The sequence below is a fragment of the Saimiri boliviensis genome, chromosome 1 (assembly GCF_048565385.1).
Source record: "Saimiri boliviensis isolate mSaiBol1 chromosome 1, mSaiBol1.pri, whole genome shotgun sequence".
Classification (NCBI taxonomy): domain Eukaryota; kingdom Metazoa; phylum Chordata; class Mammalia; order Primates; family Cebidae; genus Saimiri; species Saimiri boliviensis.
The window spans coordinates 17,113,651-17,137,464 of NC_133449.1; the positions used below are offsets into that span (position 1 = coordinate 17,113,651).

The 23,814-nt window shown below is 46.2% G+C and overlaps 1 protein-coding gene across 2 annotated transcripts in view; it reads left to right on the forward strand.

The window, feature by feature from the left end:
- The window catches only part of VSNL1 (visinin like 1), a 111,778-nt gene that overhangs the window by 80,388 nt on the left and 7,576 nt on the right, over positions 1–23,814 (forward strand). The window lies entirely within an intron of this gene.

Genomic DNA, 23,814 nt, shown 5'->3' on the forward strand with positions numbered 1-23,814 from the left:
CAAAAACACACAAAAAATTAGCCGGGCATGATGGCACGCACCTGTAGTCCCAGCTTCTTGGGAGGCTGAGGCAGGAGAATTGCTTGAACCCGGGAGATAGACATTGCATGAGCCAAGATCGTGCCACTGCACTCCAGCCTGGGCAACAGAGTAAGACTCTGTCTCAAAAAAGAAAAAAGAAAAAAAAAAAAAAGAAAGAAACATGTTGTGGTGAATTATCACAAGGACTAAAGGAGCAGATCAGGAACACCAATTTCTGCGAGAAAACTTCAAGGAAGGCACAGACAGTCTCCTACACTTGTTTCTGTGTTAAAAGCCAGGATTGATTTTGGCTGATCAGTGTCAGACCCAGTGCTTCTAGACAACAATGCCTGTGTGGACAGCTGGGGCCAGTGCGTGATTATCTCCGGGTCTGCAGCTCACTTGCTGGGTAACTGTAGATTCATCACCTCATCTCTCTGTGTCTTTTGTCTCATGCTTAAAATGTGAAAAAATAACAAATGTGATAGGCAGAATAACGTGTCCCCCTTCACCCCAAGGTATACATGTCCTAGCCCCTAGAATTTGTGAATGTGTTACATTACATGGCGAAGGTCACTTACAGAAGTAGATAGAACTAAGGTTACTAATCAGCTGACCTGAATATAGAGAGAGCATTCTGTATTACCCAGATGGGCTGAGTGTAATCACAAGGGTTCTTAAAGAGGAAGAGGGAGGCAGAAGAGAAGATTGGAGTGACTCCATGTGAGGATTCCATCTGCCACCACTGCCTTTGAAGAAGGAGGAAGGGGCCACAAGTGAAGGAATGCAGGCAGCCTCTGGGAGCCAGAGAAGGACAGGGAGTGGAATCCACTCCCCTAGAGCTGCCAGAGGGAACAGAACTCTGCCAACACCTTGATGGTAACCGGGAGAGGCCCACGTCAGACTTCCAACTCCCAGAACTAGAAGATAATAAATGTATTGCTTTAAACCAAAATGGTTAAGATAATGTGTTACAGCAGCAACAGGTAATACTCAAACATATAATTAAGATAATTAAATGAGAACACCTGTGTGAAATGTCTGCTTTGGGGCTCAATATGTTTTGGCTCTGTGTCCCCAACCAAATATCATCTTGAATGGTACGCCCATAATTGCCACGCGTTGTGGGGGACCCGGTGGGAGATAATTGAATCATGGGAGCAGTCTCCCCCATACTGTTCTCAAGGTAGTAAATAAGTCTCACGAGATCTGATGGTTTTATCAGGGGTTTCCACTTTTCCGTCTTCCTCATTCTCTCTTTGCCGGCTGCCATCCACATGAAACGGACTTGCTCCTCCTTGCCTTCTGTCATGACGGAGGCTTCCCCAGCCACGTGGAACTCCAGTTAAACCTCTTTCTTTGGAAATTGCCCAGTCTTGGGTATGTCTTTATCAGCAGATTGAAAACAGGCTAATACAGGGCTCAATTGAAAGTACCCCGGTTACCATGCCAGTAGCAGCTGGAGTGGGCTTGATATTGGAAACCAGGTTTCCTGAAGTCTCTACTTCTCCACATATAAGTGCAAGATTATTTTTTCTTCATAATTCTGTATAGCATGTGTGCTGTGATGAACTATTATCTCCTTTGTAATAGTTGCTTTGACAGCATCTTGGCAAGATTCCCTAAACCAGCGTCACTCTCTGTTATTGGTTATCAGAACAGACTCATTTCAGGTATTTAAGACAGTCTTACTCATTTAAAAAAATTCCACCTCCAGCTGAGTTCAGTGCTCTCCTTGTCTCCCCAGCATAGGCTGCCTTGTCTGTGGCTGCAGTTAGGAGGCAGGGGCTGGGGGCGGGACGATGTGTCAAGGATCAGCTCTTGGCACCCACTCCTTCCTCTACTACTAACCTGCTCCTCCACTCCTTCGTGTATTGGATCAGGGAAGAAATAGAGAAAACGAAATTTCAGCAAGTTCCTTATGGAAATAGGCCAGGTTACAGCATCTCCTTCACTGATTTTTTTTTGTTTTTTGTTTTTTTGTTTTTGAGATGGAGTTTCTGTTGCTCAGGCCAAAGGTGGAGGTTGCAGTGAGCAATATCAGTTCACTGCAACCTCTGCCTTCCAGGTTCAAGTGATTCTCCTGCCTCAGCCTCTTGAGCGATAGCTGAGATTAAAGGTATGCATCACCATGCCTGGCTAATTTTTTTTTGTATTTTTAGTAGAAACAGGGTTTTGCCATATTGGCCAGGCTTGTCTCAAACTCCTGATCTCAAGTGATCTGCCCGCCTCAGCTTCACAAAGTACTGGGATTGCAGGCATGAGCCACCATGCCCAGCCCCTTGGCTCATCTTTTAATCTCCTCACTATCTCTGGGCTCCTTGAGGCTGGCCATGACTCCAATATGCTCCACCTGCAAGAGTGTGTGCCCTTGCCGTGCTTCTATGTCTCTGCAGTGCCCCTAAGCATTGGCAGACTGTTAGGAATTCTGGCCTTAGCTAGTGCATCACAGGCCACATTCCTGTGAGGACTCATGTACTCTCCCCTGTGGGGTCTGAGCCAACTCACAGGCCACTGAGCACATGTGGGGAAGGGTGACAGGAGTCGGGAGCATCTGGCCTCGGTGCCCAGGGGCACTAAACGAAGTCCTAAACAACAGCCAGTCAGGGCGCAAAATGCCCATTTCCTGCCATTCTCATAGATTAACTCTTTTGGAACCACCCAGGGAAGAAATCCCCAACCCTTCCAACCCACCCTGCCCCTGTGTCTGCAGAGGAGCAAAGAGAACATTGCCTCTAAGCTGGCCTGGGAGATGGTGGTTGGATGCAAGATTGATTCTTAAATGCACACCTTCCATAGACCCCATCAGCATATGGCTGACCCCAACTGCCTGCAGCTCCCTGAAGTTAGAATGAAGTGCTCGCTGCCTTTTATTTTCAGTTTGGAGCATTGTCCACAATTCTAGGACAAAGGAAAAATCTGTCACTGGCCAGAAACCTCGCTAGGATACTCAGAAGAGGCACTGGGAGTATTCAGTGATGAACTGTGGCTCTCAGATGCCAGTGCCGCTCCAGCTTGGCCTGACCCTTGCCATGGCCTGCTGGGTACAGTGTTTCTGCTGCACAGACTCTGAGTGGGGTTGGCCCAAGAAGGGGCTTTAGCAGTAATCAAAGCAAGGATTATTTTGTCTAAAATCTACTGTTCCTGGACTATCCCGGCAGTTTCACCCTCATTTCAACACCATATCCAAACAGCTTTAGGGCCCACAGGTAAATCCAGGCCCAGGAGAAACCACATACCCTCTTTCCACCACATTACAGCACATGGCTGCTTCAGGGCCCTGGAGGAGATAAGACAAGCACCCCTCAAACACTCCTAGCCCATCTGCATGCGTAACAATCTGTCATTGCTTCTAGGACATATTCATTTATTCATCCTTTCAGTGAAGCACCTATCTTGTGCCCTCTGTGTTTCAGGGACACAAAGATAGATAAAAGAGATCTTTTTCCCCTTGGTAGTTTGCCCAATCTGTAACTGCCCAAGGGGTTCACTTGCCCACTGCCAAGACAGAGCCAATTTATCAAGACAGGGGAATTGCAGTAATGAAAGAGTAATACACACAGAGGCAGCTGTGCAGGAGACTGGAGTTTTATTATTACTCAAATTAGTCTCCCTGAAAACTTGGGGATCAGAGTGTTTAAGGATAGTTTGGTGGGTAGGGGGCTGGTGAATTGGGAGTGCTGATTGATTAGCTCAGGGATGAAGTCATAGGGATTTGAAGCAGTTTTCTTCTGCTGAGTCAGTTCCTGGATTGGGGGCCACAGAACTGGTTGGCAGGTCCAGGTGGGGCCATCCAGTTGTTAGAAATGCAAAAACCTGTGAAGACATCTCAAAAGGCCAACCTTAGGTTCACAGTAGTGATGTTACCTTCAAGAGTGATTGAGGAAGTTGCAAATTTATGACCTCCAAAATAATGGCTGGCAATATTTAGAATTCCAGCCCCTCTCATCTTGACTTGGTGGCCGGTGGCCTGTCATTTATTTTACAAGAATAGTTTAGCCTTTTGGGAGGGGCTGTTATATAAACTATATACTAAATTCCTTCCCAAAATTAGTTCGGCCTATGCCCAGGAATGAACAAGGACAGTTTAGAGGTTAGAAGCAAGATGGGGATGGTTAGGTCTGATATCTTTCGCTGTTATAATTTTCTCAGTTATGATTTTTGCAAAGGCTGTTTCAAATCTATCAAGGTAGAGACAGGCACATGGCTGGAAAAAAATGACACAGTAGTGTAAGTTTCTTAATAGAAGTATAAATAAAAGGTTAAGAAGCTCAAATCCAGGCTGGAGATTGTAGCCCAAAGGAGCAAAGGCATAATAGAGTGTGAGTTATTGAGGACAGCAGTCGATCTTGGCTCTTTCTGGATTCACCTGGGTCTGGCACGTATTGGGTATCTAACAGTTGTGAAATTGACCTAGCATTGGAGGCATGGGAGTGTGAAGAATCTGAATGAAAACAAATAATTTTGTCTGTCTGATGTATAATGTAAGGAGGAGGGAGTGCATGATAAAAGCTTCAGACCTCATTTTGAAGGTCCTTGAACGCCCAGCAAAAAAGTCTACACTGTTTCCATTAGGTACAGAGGGGCAGGAAACAGAGAAGAGTGACATTGTGACTTTTTTTAAAGCCTTGTTAGGGCACTGGATTGTGGTTTAAGTCCAGAGTTGTGGGTGAGTTATTTTGATCCAGGTAGAAAGATTTGTGAGGACTGCCATAATCTAAGCATTCAGATGTGGTTTCCAAGTTGTTAGAATACCTTCCTCTAAATGGTGCTAGAGAAATTCAAAGTCCCACAGCACTTTAGGCAGGCTGCCCACATCTGAGGTATAAGGGAGGTCTTACTCTGTACATCTAAGTCTTTGAGTTTAAAAGGGTCAGCCCAGAAGACACTGGGAGGCTTGGTCCTGGCCTGAGCTCTGCCACCTGCCTGGTCTGCAGCCCCTGCTGGGATCTTTAGTGAGCCAGGGCTCCAGAGAAGCTCTATTCTCTGCATTCAGGTGCTATAAGAGCACAGCTTTTCTCTGGGTGATCTCATCCTCTCCTCTGCCCCACCTGCTTTGATTCTTGCCTCCCACATAGTTACGGAGCCTTAGGTCTCGCTGTGCTTCAAAACTCTTCGCTCTAGTGGGACAAAGAGAATGCCTGCCTTCAACACAAGGCTCAGAGCCAGACAAAGCTTCAGAAGCCCAGCAACAGCTAAATCACCTGTCTCTGCATCTTCCTTGGGTGTCTGTCCTACCTGGCCCTTCTGGGCACACAGCCTGGAGCTCTGAAGCTGTCTCCATCTATACTCAGACAGAGTTTTCAGGGCTGTTATGAGGTCCTTTAATGCTCAGGATTGTGTAGTTGAAGGTCTCAAAGGCAGACACATCTAAGATCCAATCCCAGAGCATTAGCTCCAAGACCTTGAGCAGGTCATCAAAGCATATGCCCCTTCCGTGTTTCGAAGGACAACACTAGTCACCTTGCAGAGTTGGTGAGACAATGCAATGAAAAGCTTCTATAAAGCAACTACCCTCAGAGGTACCCCCATATCAGCAGTCCTTCACTTTACTAATTGAAAGGTCTTTTCTGCCATCCCTATTGATATCTATGCTATAGCAATTTCTCCAGAGAAAGATACATTTGTTCCTGGGGCAGGATTGTTGTAAATCCCCTCTCTGTTTAAGCCCTGTCTGAGTCCAGTGGACTTGACTGACTTGGCAATGGTTTCCAACTGCCACTGGTGATGCAGGATTTTTCTCAGCCATTTTGTCAACCAGGGACCTCCATGGCCAGTGACAACCCCTGCCATGCCCTGGCCTCGCTTGGCCCCAGGCCTGCTGAGGTGCTCCATCCACTCAGCCTGCATGTGTTATAGATTGTACCTGTGTTTGGTAATTCCTGAGCTCTTTTCCCTCATCCAAGAAGAATAAGGTTACACTGACAATTAGAAGGGTAAGGATAGGCAGAGAAGAATTTCACTGAGCAATGAAACAGCTCTCAGCCAAGAGAGGACACTGTGGGGTGCCCCCAAAGTCAGGTGGTTTCTGTCTCGGTGACCAGTTCCAGGGCTTTTTATGGACTCGGAATAGGGAGTGTGTGCTGATTGGTTTGTGAGTATGCAAAAAAGGTTAAAGTGAAGACAGCACTCAAAGGTGGTGTAGAAAACCAGTTAGGAAAGGATAAGTAAACATAAAATAGGTGAAGGGTGGGGCTTAATCTGAGGAAAGCAAGCCAAACAGAGAAAACAGGTTCTCAATCTGGTCCGTGTTTTTGACTTGCAGCTTGGTTTTCAGGCTTTCAACTGTCTTTGGCTTGGAGGTGGAGTTTCACCAGGGGCCCACCCCATCTGCCTAGGCATTTGGCTGCCTCCTGCCACTATCACTGAGATTTTAGCTAAGAGTACCCTCTTGTCATTTCCTCAGGCTCAATGCCCTTACTCCAAAGCTGCAGGGCTTGCAGCTCTATGAGAAAGGGAGGTGGCAGTTCACACTGCAGAAGCCCCATCAGTTGGGAGACATAAAAAAGCAAATGGATGTTCCTTGTTTTTGGATAGGAAGACTCAGTGCTGCAAAGATGCCAGCCCGCCCCAATGAATGTTGCAGCTCAAAGCAATCTCAATCAAAATCTCCTCGCAGTTTGCTTTGTTTCATTGCTTTGCCACTTGATCTAATTATTTTAAAGTTGCTCTAGAAGAATATACTTTCAATAATAATCAAAAGAAGAGAGAAAAGGATAATTTCCACATATTAAAATATTTTATAAGCTTGCAATAATTAAGAGACTATGCCACTAATAGAGGAATAAATTGACAACCAAAGAAAGAGAATAACTAGTTCAAACATATAAAACACCTGCATATATGAGGCAAAATGGCATTTTAAATCAGAAAGGAAAAAATAGACTTTCATTAAATTTTATAACAGTTGTCTAGCCATTATATTTACAAATTAAATGTGAATATTCAAAAGTAAATGAGAGAGAGAAGTTTTATAAGAAAACATAGGGAAATATTCTGAATCTCAGTGTGGGGATGGAATTTCAAAATGACACCAGGCTGGAGTGCAGTGGCATGATCTCAGCTCACTACAGCCTCCGCCTCCTGGGTCCAAGTGATTCTCCTTCCTCAGCCTCCTGATTAGCAGTGACTACAGGCACATAACACCAAGCCTGGCCAATTTTTATATTTTTAGTAGAGACAGGTTTTCGCCATGTTGGCCAGGCTGGTCTTGAACTCCTGACCTCAACTGATCTGCTGCCTCAGCCTTCCAAAGTGCCGGGATTACAGGCATGAGCCACCATGCCTGGCCAGGTAAGGTTTTTTTGTATGATTCACTGCTGTATCCCCAATGCAGGAAACTTGTCCGTGTTCAAGAAATACACATTGAATCAATGAATAAATTCCTAGAACAATGGTCACTCTTAGTAACAGTTCTAAGTGGTAGGTTTTTGGCTAATTATTCCCTAATTTGTGTTTTAAATTTTTCTTCAGAAATGTGTGTTATCTTAAGAGTAAGAAAAAAGAATTGCTATTTTCATTAAAGTGGCTTAAAAAATAGACACAGCAAATCTCCTTTAGTTATACACTTAATAAATCACTCTTTGGAGAAAAATTATGAAATGCAAAAATCAGGTTTAAAAATATTTCTTGGATGATTTGGTATTAAAAGTAAGAAAAGTGTTGGATGCAGTGACTCATGCCTATAATTCCAGCACTATGGGAAGCCAAGGCAAGCAGATCACTTGAGGCCAGGAGTTCAAGACAAGTCTGGCCAACATAGTGAAACCCTGTTTCTTGGTCTGTTCTCATGCTGCTAATAAAGACATACCTGATGCTGGGCAATTTATAAAGGAAAGAGGTTTAATTGACTCACAGTTCCACATGGCTAAGAAGGTCTCACAATCGTGGCTAAAGGCAAATGAGGAGCCAAGTCATGTCTTACATGGCAGTAGGCAAGAGAGCTCGTGCAGGGGAACTCCCCTTTATAAAACTGTCAGATCTCGTGAGACTTATTCACTATCACGAGACCAGCATAGGAAAGATCCTCCCACTAGGTCCCTCCTACGACATGTGAGAATTATGGGAGCTGCAATTCAAGATGAGATCTGAGTAGAAACACAGCCAAACCATATCACCCCATCTCTACTAAAAATACAAAAAAAATAGCCAGGCGTGGTGGTGTGCAGCTGTAATCCCAGCTACTCTAAAGACTGAGGCACAAGGATTGCTTGAACCTGGAAGGCAGAGGTTGTAGCAAGCCGAGATTGCACCACTGGACTCCAGTCTTGGTGACAGAGCAAGACTCTGTCTCCAAAAGAGAAAAAAAATTAAAAAGTAAGAACTAAATGTGATGGATCTAGCTGAGACCACCTTCACCTATTGCATTAGTCAGGAAACACTTAAGAATATCAGCTATGTTCCAGGCACTAAGAATACAGACATGAGTCAGGCATGACCCTTCCCTGGAGGACGTCAGAGCAGAGTTGGGGGCAGGCAGAAAACAGCTCTTGACAAGACGTGAAGCAAGTGACCCTGTGCATCAATACAGGGTGTTGTCATTGCTCAGAGGGGAAGCTCTTAACTCAGCTTAGGCAGGAGAGAGATGGAGTATGGAGTGGAAAGGAAAGAGCAAGCTGAGAAGACAGCTCAGGGAAGTGCCCCTTGAGCTGAGTGATAAAGGACTAATAGGAACTAGTGAGGAGTGAAGGGACAAGAGAAAAATATGGGCAAAGCATGGACAAGCACTCTGGAATGATTTCCTTTGGATCGGCATCAGCTTGGAGTGTCTGAGGAGGGGAGGTTAGTGGAGATACAAAGCTGGAAAGGTTTGCAGGACCGAAGCCCAGAAGGGCCTTGTGGGACTGGACTAAGCAGAGTAGCTTTCATCCTAATGTGTGGGGGAGAAGGCAGGGGAGGGCATCAAAGAACGTACAGTAGAGAGGTTAAGGAAAAGGAATAGAGAGATTGGCAGATGTGCTCGCTCATTCTAACGGCAGTGTGCCCGCGAGACTCGAGGCTGGCAGGTGCCCAGGGCCCTGTGCTCAGAAGGACCCCACACATTGCTCACTGCTCTCTTGCTGCCATCTTGATTCTTAATAAAGTTTGAACGGGAGGCCTTACATTTTCCTTTTGCACTGAGCCCTGCAAATTAGGTAAGAGGTCCTGGCAAGACTTGAGGGAAAGTTTGTTTTGCAGTTGACCAGGAAACAAGGCAGTAGGAGCTTCTGTCTCTCCCCACCACAGCCTTTGTATTTAGGGGTCTTCTCAACATGTGTCCAGGGAAGAAGCAATAAATAAAAAGGCAATGTATGATATTTCCCAAGGTGCAGATGATGCCCTGTGACATGTTAATTGTACAAATGAGGCTGAGGCAAAGCTTAGCTATGGCCCTTACCCACCCCTGACACCCTCATCTCTCCTCCGAGATCAGCAGAGTAAGAATGAACCTCTCAGGTAGTAGCAGGGTGAGGAGGAAAACAGGTGTTTCTGTGTATTTGTTTTTGTTTTGCTGAGATCACAACTGCCAAAGAAGAGAAAATGGTTAGCTCATTCCCACAGTCACACAGCTAGCTCCATCCCACCCACTTCGTGCTCTGGTGCTGCTTCCACATCCTCCTGGAACCCCTCAAACCCCAGCGGAGCCACTCCACTCCACAGGTCCCGCTGCAGGGAGTGACTTCCCCTGCTCGGTTCTGACTCATGGTCAGGCTCTGACTGGCATCTTGGCCCCCAGTTCCTTTGAACACACACACACATGTACACATGCATCCATACACACTTGGCTCAGGGCACATGAGGGTTTGTTTTTGTCACCATGAGGTTTTCCTTCCACAGATCTCAGTGTGCACCAGCTGCTGAGCAACAAGCTGCTGGGCCGAACTGGGAATTAAATAGCTCCCTGCTGCTGCACTGCAGGTGCCACAGGAGGGGAAGGGTCCACCAGAGGGCTTGGGGTGTGGCTCCTAGAACACTCGGGGATGGAGCAGTCAGGGCTCTGGTCCTGTGCCAGGAATCTCAGAGGCCTGCTGGGAATGGTGCTCCAGAAAATAGAATCCCGACAGCAAGCCGTGGGTGGTGGGGAAGCTGCAGGGATAGCTGATGATGGGTGGAAGGCAAAATGTAAGAATTCCTAAATCTCCGCTGATGGGATTTGCCTCAGCAAGATCTGGGTTCAGGTCATCATCGTGGCCACCCTAAAATCTTCCATCCTGGCTTTTGGTTCTTGCTTTTGGAGTTTAAGCTCAGAGCCCCCTCTCCTAGGAGTTCTGCCTCTCGTGTAGCATCGAGGCAGAAAACATTAGCACCAGGATTCTGCAGTTGGATTTTCTAGGTTCACACTTTAGCTGTGCCATTTACTTTGTGACCTTGAACAAGTTACTTCACCATTCTGTGCCACGGTTTTCTCATCTATGAGCCCCACCTCATAGGACTGTTGTGAGAATTAGATTTAAGCAGCTAAAAGGACTTCTTATAATGTCAACTCCAAAACAGACATCCACAATGCTGAGAACAGAAGGAAGCAAAGTAAGCTACCTTTTTAAAAGTGTCTTCTGTGGCCGGGTGCAGTGGCTCAAGCTTGTAATCCCAGCACTTTGGGAGGCCGAGGCGGGTGGGTCACTAGGTCAAGACATCGAGACCATCCTGGTCAACATGGTGAAACCCCGTCTCTACTAAAAATACAAAAAAAATCAGCTGGGCATGGTGGTGCGTGCCTGTAATCCCAGCTACTCAAGAGGCTGAGGCAGGAGAATTGCCTGAACCCAGGAGGCAGAGGTTGCGGTGAGCTGAGATCGCGCCATTGCACTCCAGCCTGGGTAACAAGAGCAAAATTCCGTCTCAAAAAAAAAAAAAAAAGAGTGTCTTCTGTGTGCTGGGTACAAAGTGCCAGTTACCCATGAGATTGAACTTTTCCCACTCATGGAAACTGAGGCTTAGAAACAAGGTGCCCTTCTCAAGGCCACGCTTCAGAAATGGGAGAGAGTTTGATGTGATCACTGTGGCTTATAGCCCTCACTCATTCCTCAAGTGAAACTGCCTCCCCTATTGCCTTTGAAAGGGAAAAAAATACTGATTTATCTGGCATGGGGTTGGGGGCAGGTGTCAGGATTTGATGGAAGAGCACCTCTCCAGAGTAACATTTTAGAATTATGATATGAAGCCAGTGTAATTACCATAGCACCCCCTGGCATATGGTAGGTGAGATGGGAAAATAGTAAGCCAGGGTCTTGGGAAAATGAAAGATGCCATCAAGGTACAAAGGCAATAGATGCCTAGATTTGGAGTGAAAACATGGATTCCACCAAAGCTCCATGCAAGCAGAAGGCCCTGCCTGTCTGGCCGTATTCACTGGCCTAGAAGACTGGGAAGTCCAAGGACAGGAGGAGACTGCAGCTGTGCTCAGAGGCTCACGGTGTTCCAGGTTAACACACAAGCCCCTGCTTCCCTGACCAGTGGGTGCTCACTCTATGACGCGCACGTACTCCCGAAGATCTTTTATGGTAACAGCCCTGTACAGACCCTTTTGCACCGTCTGCACTGCTGAGAGCTGCAGAGTTCGATATGGTAGACATGGTCTGGATGTGGCTTTTGAGCACTTAGAATGTGGCTAGCAGGAATTGAGATGTGCTGTGAGTAATGACACATGCACTGATAGCTAGTAATTACATGTTGAAATGATGTAAATGTGATGTGTTTTGAATATAATGGGTTGAACAGAATCTATTATTAAAATTTATTGTTTTATCTTTGTAATATGGCTGTTAGAAAATTTCAGATTCCTTATGTGGCTAGTATTTGTGGCTCACAATATCTTTTTATCGGATAGGGCTGCTCTCAAAGGTAAGCCTACTGTAAATTCACAGAAGGCTTTGTGTTTGGAGAGTGCTTTTGCCGTCATAAAACACTGGCCTCTCTTGATGGCAGAATCACAGAAAGCCAGACCTGGAATGAGTACCTTTACGCTGTTTTGTTCAATCTCCTGATTTACAGGCAGAGAAACTGAGGCATTGAGAGGAGAAATGATTCCAGTACTCCAGTTGCCATCCATAGGCCGCCCCCATCGCGATCTGGTCCTTGCTGCCTCCACACCCTAGAGCTGGCCGGCCTGTTCCTCTCCAGTCTCTCTTGTCCAGCTCTTCCCCCTCCCTTCCCCTTCCCTCAGGGAAGGCTGGGAGAACTTTCCTGGGGGAGGCATCTTTATTCATGAACCTGGCCCAGGGGAGCCCAGGGAGCCTGTGTGAAGACTGCTCTCTGCTTTCCCTGCAGAGTCAGAGAGATAAATATGGAAATGTGCAAGAAGAGCTTCCTCAGCGGAGCCAGGGCTGCCGCAACATTAAATGCATAAACCAGGAGGGGTGAGGAGGCAGCTCCAGGGCTGCATCTGCTGAGTCTTCTCAGCACCAGCCAGGCCCTTGCTCCCCCTTAGGCAGGCTCGGCTGATCCCTGGGTATCTGCCCAGGCTGGGCTTTATTTCTGTTTCTCGCAGCACCTCCTGTATGCTGCCCCATGACACCCCAAAACTGCACAGGTGCTGGCTCATCTCCAGCTACCATCCAGCCCCCGAACCCACCCCAGGAGGCCTCCCCTGACTTCTCCAACCTGCCTGGACTTCCTCCTCCAAATCCCAAGTGCCTGGAGGCTACACTCTTGCTTTGTGAGGACTCATCAGCAGCTTCTGTGAGATACGAAGACCCCAGCCTCATCCCAAACCTGGAGAAGCAGAATTTGCATTTTCATGAGATCCCTGGGAGATCTGCTCCAGCCCACACTAGTGAGAGCAGGGCACTGTGTCTGGTTTATACTGTGCCCACTGCAGTGCCTTGCACAGCACTGGGCTCCTGGTAAATACTCCAACCGTAGACAGAATGACCTTTGTTGAGTCCTTGAGGTTGACACAGCAGTGCTTTCCCAGACGTGATCTCACGTAACTGCCCCACTGTCCTGGATAAGGCTGAGTGGTTAAGTCAAGACTCTAATCGACTTGGCCTCTGGGAGTTTTGGAAGAGCTGCTGACACCCGAGCTCAGTTTCTTTGCTGCCCCTGACACTAGAATGCATGCAGATGTGACACTAGCAGTAGAATTGAGATGTTGCCCTATTGGGGGTCTGTGTTCCTATATTAGATAGATGAGAGGTATGTAGAATCTATATAGCTCCAAGGCAAAATGGCCTGAGTTCAAATTCTGCCACTAACTAGGTATGTGACCTTGGGCAGGTTACATAATATCCCTATGCCTCTGAGTACTTATCCACATAATAGGGACATCGGTGGGACCTACCTCATAAGATTCTTGGTGGATCTTACATGATTCAATATGGGTAATGTGCTTACATAGTGCCTGACACATAATAAGTGTTACAAAGTTTAATTAAACCGGTGTCTTTTTTCAAGTGTAATGTTGAAGACTTTGCAGATTTAGAACCACAGGAGCTGGTAGAACTCCTAGGACTCAGAGGGAGCCAACTCCCTCATTGCACACAAGAAGAAACAGGCCCAGATGGTTGAATCGCTCTCCCAGAATCTCACAGCCAGTAAGTGGCATGGTCGGAACCTGGACTCACACACACTCAGCCTCCTCCTCCTTCCCACGCCCTACAGTACATGATTAGAAAGTAGAGCGAGCTGCAGACCTGGCACTGGAGTCCAAGCTGCCCACCCAGGTGTGAGTACCTGCCCTTTATCCTCAGGAGGATGGGAGGAACATAGCTATGGGCCCTACTGGCAAACTCTCCAGAGATTGCCCTTCTGCCCTGAGATCTAGTCTCTAAGTTGGTCCTTCTTGACCACTGAGGCAAGAATCGGATCACATTTGCTGCAGTGACTCCTTAGGGAAAGGAAGAATCAAGGAGATGGGGTTTAGAAGGAGAGAGCAGCCTACAAGGGCCTCTTCCCAGGGAAGTATTTTGAAGACTCCCTCAGCTCTCCCTCGAATGCTCTGCAGTAAGGATAAGGAAGTGTGAGGTCTCGGATGCCCTGGCACGGCCACCCTTTTGTGTGGGTTTTATGTTCCTGCTCTTTGTGCCCATGAATTCTGACTCCTGTTGCATCTTGTGGCAACTCCGAAATAAGTCCTCATCTTTCCTTGGCAGGCCCTAGATTCTAAGTTGCTATGAACAATACTTCCTCCTGGAATCAGGCCTCTGGATCCTTGAAAGATTTGAAATAGAGAACTGGGGGTTTTCCCGCAGTGATCTGGTCTTTCTATTGTTTTGCTAAGGGGCTGGTAGGGGTGAAGGGATCTATTGCCCCAGCTGCCCTGCAGGGGAGAGGGAGGCCTTTAACTCCTCATAATTTAGGTCTCATGTTGCAAAATGCGTTGCTTCAATGGAAATACTGGTTTTGAGCAAATTTGGACTCTGGATGACCAAGGTTCTGTTTGGGCTTGAAGGTAATGAAAGGAAGATACAGGTATACCTGGATATATCCTACACATCCTGCAAGGTGACACGCACCTTCCTCTCACTGGTTGCGGCCTTGGCTGGGCTTGCACTGTTCATTAACTTGGGGCGTGCCTCTGTCTTCCTCCCCAACCACACGCAGATCTTGGCCTCAGTTCCTGCCTTTCTGCATCTCTCTGAGCACCTTGCCCAGTATCTGCAACATACGGTGCATATAGTGGATGATGATTGACTGATCACTTAATAGACTGTTCTGATCATTTCCTTTAAAGAATCTATGTACTCTTTAAATGTTCGCTAGTTTTCATATTATTGGCACGTACATGGAACACAGCCTTGCCGAAACTAAAATAATAATAACAATAATAATAACATCTTTCATTGGCTTAGTACCTATTATGAGCCCAGCACTGTTTGGGAGTCCTTACACACATCCTCCTAATCCTCACAGCATTGTCACCAGGGCCATCCACAAAAGAAAAGCCCAGTGCCTCTAGGTACCCTACTCTTCAATAGTGGAAGAACTGGAACCCAACCCTAGGCATTCTAACTCTATTCCAGTGTCCTCCCCATTAAATCCCAAAGGCCCCAACCGAGCAGCCAATTCTCCTCTAGCACATCCCATTATTTTATGTGAAGAAACTAAGGCTGGGTGTGGTGACTCACACCTGTAATCCCAGCACTTTGGGAGGCCAAGGCAGGAGGATCACTTGAGGTCAGGAGTTCGAGACCGGCCTGGCCAATATGGTGAAACCCTGTCTCTACTAAAAATACAAAAGTTAGTTGAGTGTGATGGCTCACACCTGTCATGCCAGCTACTTGGGAGGTGGAGGCAGGAAAACCACTTGAACCTGGGAGGTGGAACAGGTTGCAGTAAGCCAAGATCATGTCATTGCATTCCAGCCTGGGCAACAGAGTGAGAGACTCTGTCTCAAAAGAAAAAAAGAAAAAAAAAGAAACTAAGGCTTTGAAAAGATTAAAAACCCTTTGCCCAAGACCAGGTCCCACATGGTAGTGCACCACAGAACTGATACTCAATCTCAGACCCAGCCAACTCCAAAGCTTATACTCTCCACCACAGCATAGCACCCTTACTTCTCCACATGATGTATTTCCTTCGTTCATTTTTTGGTCTGCAACCAGATCTTATCCTATTCCTCTGGTAGCAGAGATGGGACCATGTGGGACTTATATAATTTGGGAGAAGTTAAGGATATTGCAGTAATGCAGGACAGGAATACATTTGGGAGAACATGGTAGAGTTGGTGGGAAGCGTCCTCTCCTCCAGAAAACAAGCCACACCTTCTTAGGAATGCCCCTGAACATGTTCATTTCTGACAAATGTGTTCTCTTTCTTGGATTTTCTTTTTTTATTGACACATAATAATTGTGTGTATTTGTGGGATATGGATATTTTGATACCTGTAAATAATGTGTAATGATCAAATCAGGTAATTAGCATATTCACTACCTCAAACATTTATCCTTGTGTTGGGAACATTCAAAATCCTCTCTTTTAGCTATTTGAAATATACAGTAAATTCTTGTTAACCATAATCACCCTCCAGTGCTATAGAATATTAGACATTTTTCCTCCTATCTAGATGTAATTTTGTGTCAAATGTGTTCAACTTCTGCAGATAGAGCAGGCCTGGCTCTGGCTGCCATTGCTGTCACCAGCCTATAATAGTTCTTTCCCCACGATTCCAGACCTGGTGGCCAATGGTATTCCAGTAGAGTTCTAACTGAGATGCTGCCAGGCTCAGTGTTCCCATCATTGTCACCATGACACTGTTGACATGAATTGAGTGCAGGGTGAAATGAGAATCGATCTTGGATAGACCACTTTATTCTGGAGGAGGCAGGGAGATAAAACAAGTTTTAGAACCAGTTGTGAAATCTGCTGCTCTACCCACTTCAGTGAAGCAAGTGAAGACAATACGAGGTGAGTGGTCTCATTCTAGCTTTCCCCACAGCCACCAAGCTGCCACTGAGCACCTTCATAGATCCTCGCCACTTGCCTAGTTTCAAAAATCACTGCCTTTTTAAATGAGTAAAAACAATCTTTCTAATCTAACAGGCTGGCTTTAAGTGGAAACTCACCACAACTTCCAAAGTGTAATTTGTTAATGACCTCTCAGTTTGATGACAAAGACTAACAGGTTGGTGGCTCAATACTGATCAGGAAGAGAAGTACTAGAATCAGGAAGACAAGTACTAGAATCAGGAAGAGAAGTACTAGAATAGCCCCCTGCCCCAAATCAAAATGACATTGACCCGATTTGTAGTGCAAATGGTGTATTGGACAGAAATAAAAAGACAGTTCATTTGATTTTAAAATCTGAGTGATCAATAAATACCCCTCAGGGTCTATGACATTTCCAATGAAGATAAAGAGAGAAATAGGGAGAGAGAGAGAGAGAGAGAGAAAGAGAGAGAGAGAGAGAGAGAGAGAGAGACTTAAGACTTACTTATAAACATAGAGATGGAAATAGAGAAAGAGATATGATGTAGACGTAGTTATACAGACGTAGACATAGGGATAGAGATAGAAATACGAGAAAGAGAGGGAAGAGAGAGATTCACCCTTCAAAGTTTGATCCTATAATGACGGCATTAGAGACAAAGGGAGTGGTAGGTGCTTTGATCAATGACAAATCCAAAATCATGAAAGTAACATCCCTTCTTTTTAAAAAATTTTACTTCCAGAATCAGAAAAGCTGCATGATTATAGTTAAATGAAATGTTGAAGCTTATCTGATTTATCCCTCATTTTATATCCAGGGAAATGAAAGTCCCAAGAGACAAGATGAATTGATCTTAGTCACACCCGGACACTGTCACCCAACCAGCTTATTTTCCTCTGTAATAAATTGCTTCCTTTACCCATCCTAATGCAATAGCATTTATAAAGCACCTACAGTATACCAGAATCTAATCTGAGAGCAGTAAAGATACAATGAAGAACAAAATACAGCCCCATCCTTAACACAGAGATGATTCTGACTTTTCCCACAGTGAGCATTCTAAAGTGAAGGAGATCTAGAAGGTAAGGAGCTTGGATTTCTACTGCCTGAGTCTTATTTTTTATAAAAAAAAGCAAAAGAACTTCTCTGGGAGCTCATGACCTTTCTGGGGCAGTCTGTGCAAATGGAGAGAAGTGGTCTAGGATATAAGTGAAAATTGCCTATCTAGCCCCAGGAGGTAAAAGCCCTGTCTCTAGAAATTTAGTTCAAAACTAATTTTATTCTCAAATCAATGTAATTGTGCAAGAATCACAAGCTAATAATGGCTGCCTTGTAATAAAGACTGTAATGTTGAAGAGGCAGTGACGATTGAAAATGGAAGTTGTTACCCAGAGAGCAAGGGACGGGGCAGCTCTGAGAAGCAACCTGAGGATCTGTGTGACCCCTTTGGGGTAGGAGTGGGGTGGGCGAGGGTGTCCTCAACCTCCTTCTGGAGAGCCTACATGTGTTAGTAGCTCGTGTGTCGGGCTGCGTCTACGTGCGGCTTGTCACATCCGCTTGAGGGCAGGGACCAGGCCTTCTCCTTATTCGTGGTTGCCTCTCCTCGTTGTCCTTTCTGCCGGCACAGAGCTCAGCATGGAGCCCAGCACCAGTTGGGCTTCTGTGAGTATCTCTTGAATGAACGCTTTGGCAGGAAACAGTTTTTGGACTCACCATTTCTAATTAAGGGAAAATGTCTCTCCTCTTCCCATCCACGTGACCAAGTACAAGTGCTGCTCTGGGCTGATTCATCCCGCATGAGTCATCTGCTTAAGTAGTAACGCGAACAGGTTTGCAGGCCAAGTGCTGAGCCTTCTGCAGCACAGCCAACTTCGGGCGGCTTTCGGAGCACATTTCAACCTTTCTACTAGCCAGTGGGTAGATTTGCCGCTGTCTCTCAAGGTCTCAGAACGATCTGCTTGCTGAGTCATTTGTTCATTTGACAGACATGTACTGAGCCCCTACTGTGTGCCTGGCCCTGTATACCAGGCAGCGGAGATTACAGTGATGGCAAAACCAGGTCATTTCCGGCCCCCATTTAGCTTAGAGTCTGCTAGGGAAAAAGGGCACAAATCTGCAATCCTGTGAACATTTCTTCACGATGGTAACAAATGTTCCCTAGGAGTGGACCCAGTGACACGCATGTGTGTAATAAGGTCTGACCAAGGCCAAATCAAGGTCTAAAGAATGAACAGGGGTTCCCTGGGCCAAGGGCAGAAAAACGTTCAGACAGCAGCAGCACAGCAAAGGTTCATGACTGTGGCAGGAGAGAGAGGACCAGCGGGGCCCCAGGGAATGAAAAATGCCCCTGACAAGGGAGCTGGGGAACCAGAAGCTGGACACAGAGGCAGGCATCAGACCCAGAAAGGTGTCTGAGGCTTGGAAACAGTCATTCCTTCTTCTGAGAACAATTAGACGCTGTTGACGGGTGTGAGAAGGAGACTTGACCAAACATGGGTGTGCGAGGTTTCCCCTGGAGCTGCGGTGACGATAGACGGGCCTGAGGGAGTGTGGGGGAAGTTAGGAAGCAACGAATGTACCGTGACAATGGGGTCCTATTCCTGGGTGAGGCCTCACGGTCGTGAAGAGCTGAAAGCCAAAACCAAATATCAAGTGACCTCTCAAAGGCATACGGCCAGCATCTCAGGACACATGCACTGAGACCCCATCGGCAGGAGGTCTGCTGGAGAGGCCTGACCGTCTCACGTGAGAGCCTGAGCACCCAGTGCGAGGAGTTAGGGTGAGCTCATCTGAACAGCTCCTGCCTTCGGTGGCTCCCACGGGAGGCAAACAAACCCAGCAGACCTAAAGCAAAGAGCAGCCTGACAGTGCATGAGGGGCCCCTTAGGGAGCCTCTGAGATGCAGCATAGCCAAGGGAGGTCAGGACTCCAGAACAGAGAGGCTGAGGGTCTGTCTGCAGGGCGGGTGTGGGAGGGTGTGCCTGAAAGAGCCAGGACTTTGATTCAGACGGCACTGAGTTTGATCCCCCGGCACCCTTCAGTGGTGTGACCTCACACCAGTTATTTGCCCCAGAATAATGACCCTCCTCCAAGTCCTACACTTACTGAAAGAATCAGCTGGGGTGGCCTGTGACAAGGACCTGCTTAGGGCCTCGTTCCACGTGAGACACTCATGAAATAATAACCACTGTCTCAGTAGCAGAGTCTGAAGAGGTGGGTACAAGACCAGGTCATCCAGAACAGGCTAGAAGCCACTGGCTCATTCCAGCAGGGTCAGGGGAGATGACCCTGGAGGTAGAGCAACTGTATGTCAGGGTGATGGTATTTGTGTGTTCATAGGCCCGGCAAAATAGGCCTTTGAAATTTGAGAATGAAAGAAATACAATTGACCCAAGTGAGGGTGTTTTAAAAGCAACTATGACTTAGGAGGGATTGGATGGCAGACCCCTCCAAGAGCAGCGAGCAGTCCAAGAATATTCTTCTGGTTTTTTGAAGGCCTAATTCCTATCATGAGCTCTATTTCCGGCAAACTAATGAGCAGAAATCTATTCTGAGGTCTGAGGGCTGCCCAGCGTTAGCCAGGAGCTGGGCCTTGGGCAGAGCCCTGGAGAGAGGCGTCCCCCGAGGTGGTCTTGCTGCCACCCCTCCTGACATCAGCTGTCGAGTGGGGGAGGGGAGGCGAGTCCTGGCCAAGGCCTTGCTTGTGCCCACCTCACTGCCACCCAAGGGTTAGGCTGAGGAACTTCTTGGGGAGCTGCCGCCTCCATCACATTGAGGCAGTGCACCAGGGATCTTTGGAGGGGAGAGACTCATGTGGGAAATGTTGCTATATTTTCTCTGGAAGGAGGATCTATCCAGGCAGCAATGGTGCTTGGGAGAGCTGGGAAAGGGGGTGCAGAGGAAACGTTGTGTCATGGGACAGAGGCACAGTGTTCCTAGATCATCCCAAGCCTTTCTCTGCCCACGCCGGGTAGGGGCCTGGAGGCACAGAGAGAACTTTATCTGGTTCTCATGCACCACCTCTTAAAGGAAGCTGGTTGGCCCAAGAAAAGACTCCTGCTCTCTGCCTGGGGAGAGAAAAGACTCGTGTTTCCTGAGGTTTTCTTCTGCTGGTTGGTCGGTTCACAGCCAGCATGCAGAGTGCACCCGGCAGTAGTCAAGGTCTGTGTAATCCCGGGAAGCCTCAGACTCTGAAACTCTAGGCTATGATGAAGAACAGTGAATTGTCAGCAGCCTGTATATTAGGGTGGGGGGAAAGGACTGCACACTAATATTTTAAAGCTTCAAACTGACAATATCATCTTCATTACTTTTGTTCACAGCTCCATCACTTGTAATTTATCACAGTGTAATTGTGTACTTCTTTATATGGTGGGTTTGTTAATGCCTATTTTCCCCCACTATCCTTAATGCTCTACATCTTTCTTCTATTTTATTGCCAGCACCTAACTCTGTCCTTGACACATAGCAGCTGCTCAATAAATGTTGAGTTAAATAAAGAATGAGTCAGAAAATAACTCAGTAGCATCTTAGTAATTTTCATACAGTACATATGTTTGGCCAGCAGGTGGCAATAATACTCAGAGTCGAGAATTTCAAGCTTCAGAGGCAATGGCTGCTAAGAATTACATAATGCAACAAATTCAGTTGCTTCATCAAATGTAGAATTAAGTTTATTTCTTCAGCTAACCCTTGATTAACACAAATATCAAAGTGTGGCAGAAATGGTCAGACAGATTTGCATTCAAATCCAGCTTCTGCTGCAGACAGCCAGGAATCTTAGGCAAATGCCTTTCAACTTTCAAGACTTCTACTTCCTCATCCACAAAATGGAACGTACACTGTCAGATTTTGTTATGAAAATTAAGTGAGAGAACACTAATACACACACACACACACACACACACACACATATACATATACATATGAGCTTGTGTGTATGTATGTTTATAATTTTTCAACCTCAAAGTTCTTTATATTAGAATATTTATAGGTTATTACTGCCATCAAAAATTAATTCCATGTCAAAATTTAATAAAAGAGTTGAAGCAAAATACAATGAGTTAAAAAACTGAGGAAGAGTATGCAAAAAAAAAAAAAATCACCGTGCTTTTCAGGCCCTGTTGTCCTCCGAGAGAAGTAAAGCTGTGTTCCAGACTCTGACTTCTTCCCAGAGACTGAAGGAAATGTGGCTTCATTTTTCTGTGACGATCCATCTAGAGTTGAATTATTTCGTCAAAATAAGGAGGATTTTCCTAATTAGAAAAAGTCAAAGCACTCAGAACATGATAGGATACATTTTCTAAAGGAAACAATCCCTCCAGACATTTCAGAGCATTTGAGCACACACTCAGTTCTAAAGTAAATATGTTGGCTATAAAAGTCAGTATATAGACCTTCTGCAAGGCACATGTAACTTTTGTAGCTCAAAATTTACAATTGATTTTTCTCTCAAAGTTTTTTAGACTTAAGTTAATTTTTAATATACTGACCTAAGGTGCCCAGCTATTTTTAGATAAAAATTGTGAAATATCCTTTAACCTAAAAATAAGCTGTGAGAATTAAGACAGTTAAAGCATTACACTCCCAGAAACCTACATGAATGAAGATTTCATGTTCACTGGTCTCACGCCAACTGCATACAGAAACTCTGGCTGGTAAACAGCACTCTGCGGACTTGGGCACTCGCACAGAGGCTTGCTCCGCTCAGGTGCCAGCTGCACCCAAGCCCCTAATCATTAAGCAGATGAGCACATCAGCAAACAGCACCCCCTAGAAAGGGACCAGGACCACACAGGCATAAGGCACAGCTGTAAACTTGCCTATGTAGAAGTTTTCAGGTTCAACATTGCTCAGTCCAAAATTCAGCACCTGACACCCTGTCCTCGGGTACCAAGCACCTAAGTAGCATTGTGGGTGAGGAGCCAGGATCATGCTGAGCTGGTCAGAAGAGAAGGAAACCTCTTCCCTCCGCAGCTCCCCTCATTGAAACCAGCGGCTCATTTTCTGATCTTCGGGAATACTTTGCCCTCTATTCTAGTTCTTATCAAGGAACACGACCAATGTCAATTTTGAGTCAAGTCCTCCCATTGGCTGTGCAGTCTCAGAACACAGAGACCTGGAGGTATTACCCTCTGAATCCACAGCACCCAAGATGATGCCTGACCTGAAAAAGAACTCAGTGAATTTTGATGAATAATGAAAAATGAAGGATAGCAGAAATGAAAGATGTGTTTAGGGAATGAGGGAACATAAGAGAACGTTGTGCTTTGTAGCCGGGGAAAGATATGTTTGATGAAAACAGAAAGGAGTCTCAAATGTTTATTTTGCGAGATAATAAAGTGATTGTTGTCATTTTAAGCCACTAACTTTTGTAGTAATTTGTTATATAGTAATAGTCTTTTGAACAGATCGTTGTGTCTAGTAATGGGTTCTAGTGAAATATAAGTAACGGGTACTTTCCTCCTCCTGGAATGCTTGGCTGTTCCCTGGGCCCCACGTATCAGATCCTTCTGTGTTAAAGCCTCTCTTATGTCTGGAGAGAAATTTTCTACCTTCCAATGTGCTTCTAGGTGCAGGAAGAGTGGGCAGCAGGGCTCTGCAGGACCCAGGGCAGGATGCACAGTGAGAAAGATGGACCGAGGGCTCCTGGAGGGAGATAGCCCAGAATGGGCATAGAGGCCATCTGTATGAAGGCTGCTCACCTGGTCCATGTAGCAAGTGGCAAAACTTATGAAAGAATCGGAATATCAATGAGCATCCTCAGTAACCTTCTGCAGACCTTGTAGTGCTTGCCTGTAGAACCCAGAACCCAGATTTATTCAGCCAGAAACACAGAGTAGCTTCTCTGCTCTAAAATAGCGCATAGTTTGTTTCTGGTTTTATTTGGGGCTTTGCAGTTCTTCCCTGTTAATTATCAGAACTGCCTGCTGTTCGTGACTGGCCTAGGCCTGTGTCCAAGGGTACTGAGGCCACCGCCTACCGATTCCCTGTGGTCTTCCCTCCTTGCGGTCTCTGCTTCCTTTCCCTCCTTGTGTCCATTCTCTGCCTCCCACACACCCCTGGTGACAGTTGGCTCTGTGAAGAAACCTCTTTATGTCTCTCGAAAATAAGCCCAGTCATGTTCTATTTTTAATGGGTTTTAAATGTCTGTTCTGCAAAAGAAAAGTCCCTGCAAAAAGAAATTGGAAACTGGAAACTCACCCAGGAAGAGGATAAGTGTGGGCCCAGGACGAGGGCTGGTGGCAGGAGAAGCCAGGTCTGGGCACCCTCCCTCTGGCCCTGCTGGGCAGCGATGAAGCCAGATTCTCGTATCTAGAGGAACGTGGAAGTTCATGGAGTAGCCTTGTGTGGGGAGAGAAGCTGCCGCCTGCCTCGGTCCTGGTCCTTGGGCAAGTGAGCAGAGATGCTGCCGCACTAGCATCTGTTGGTGTTTGTTGACCGACTCC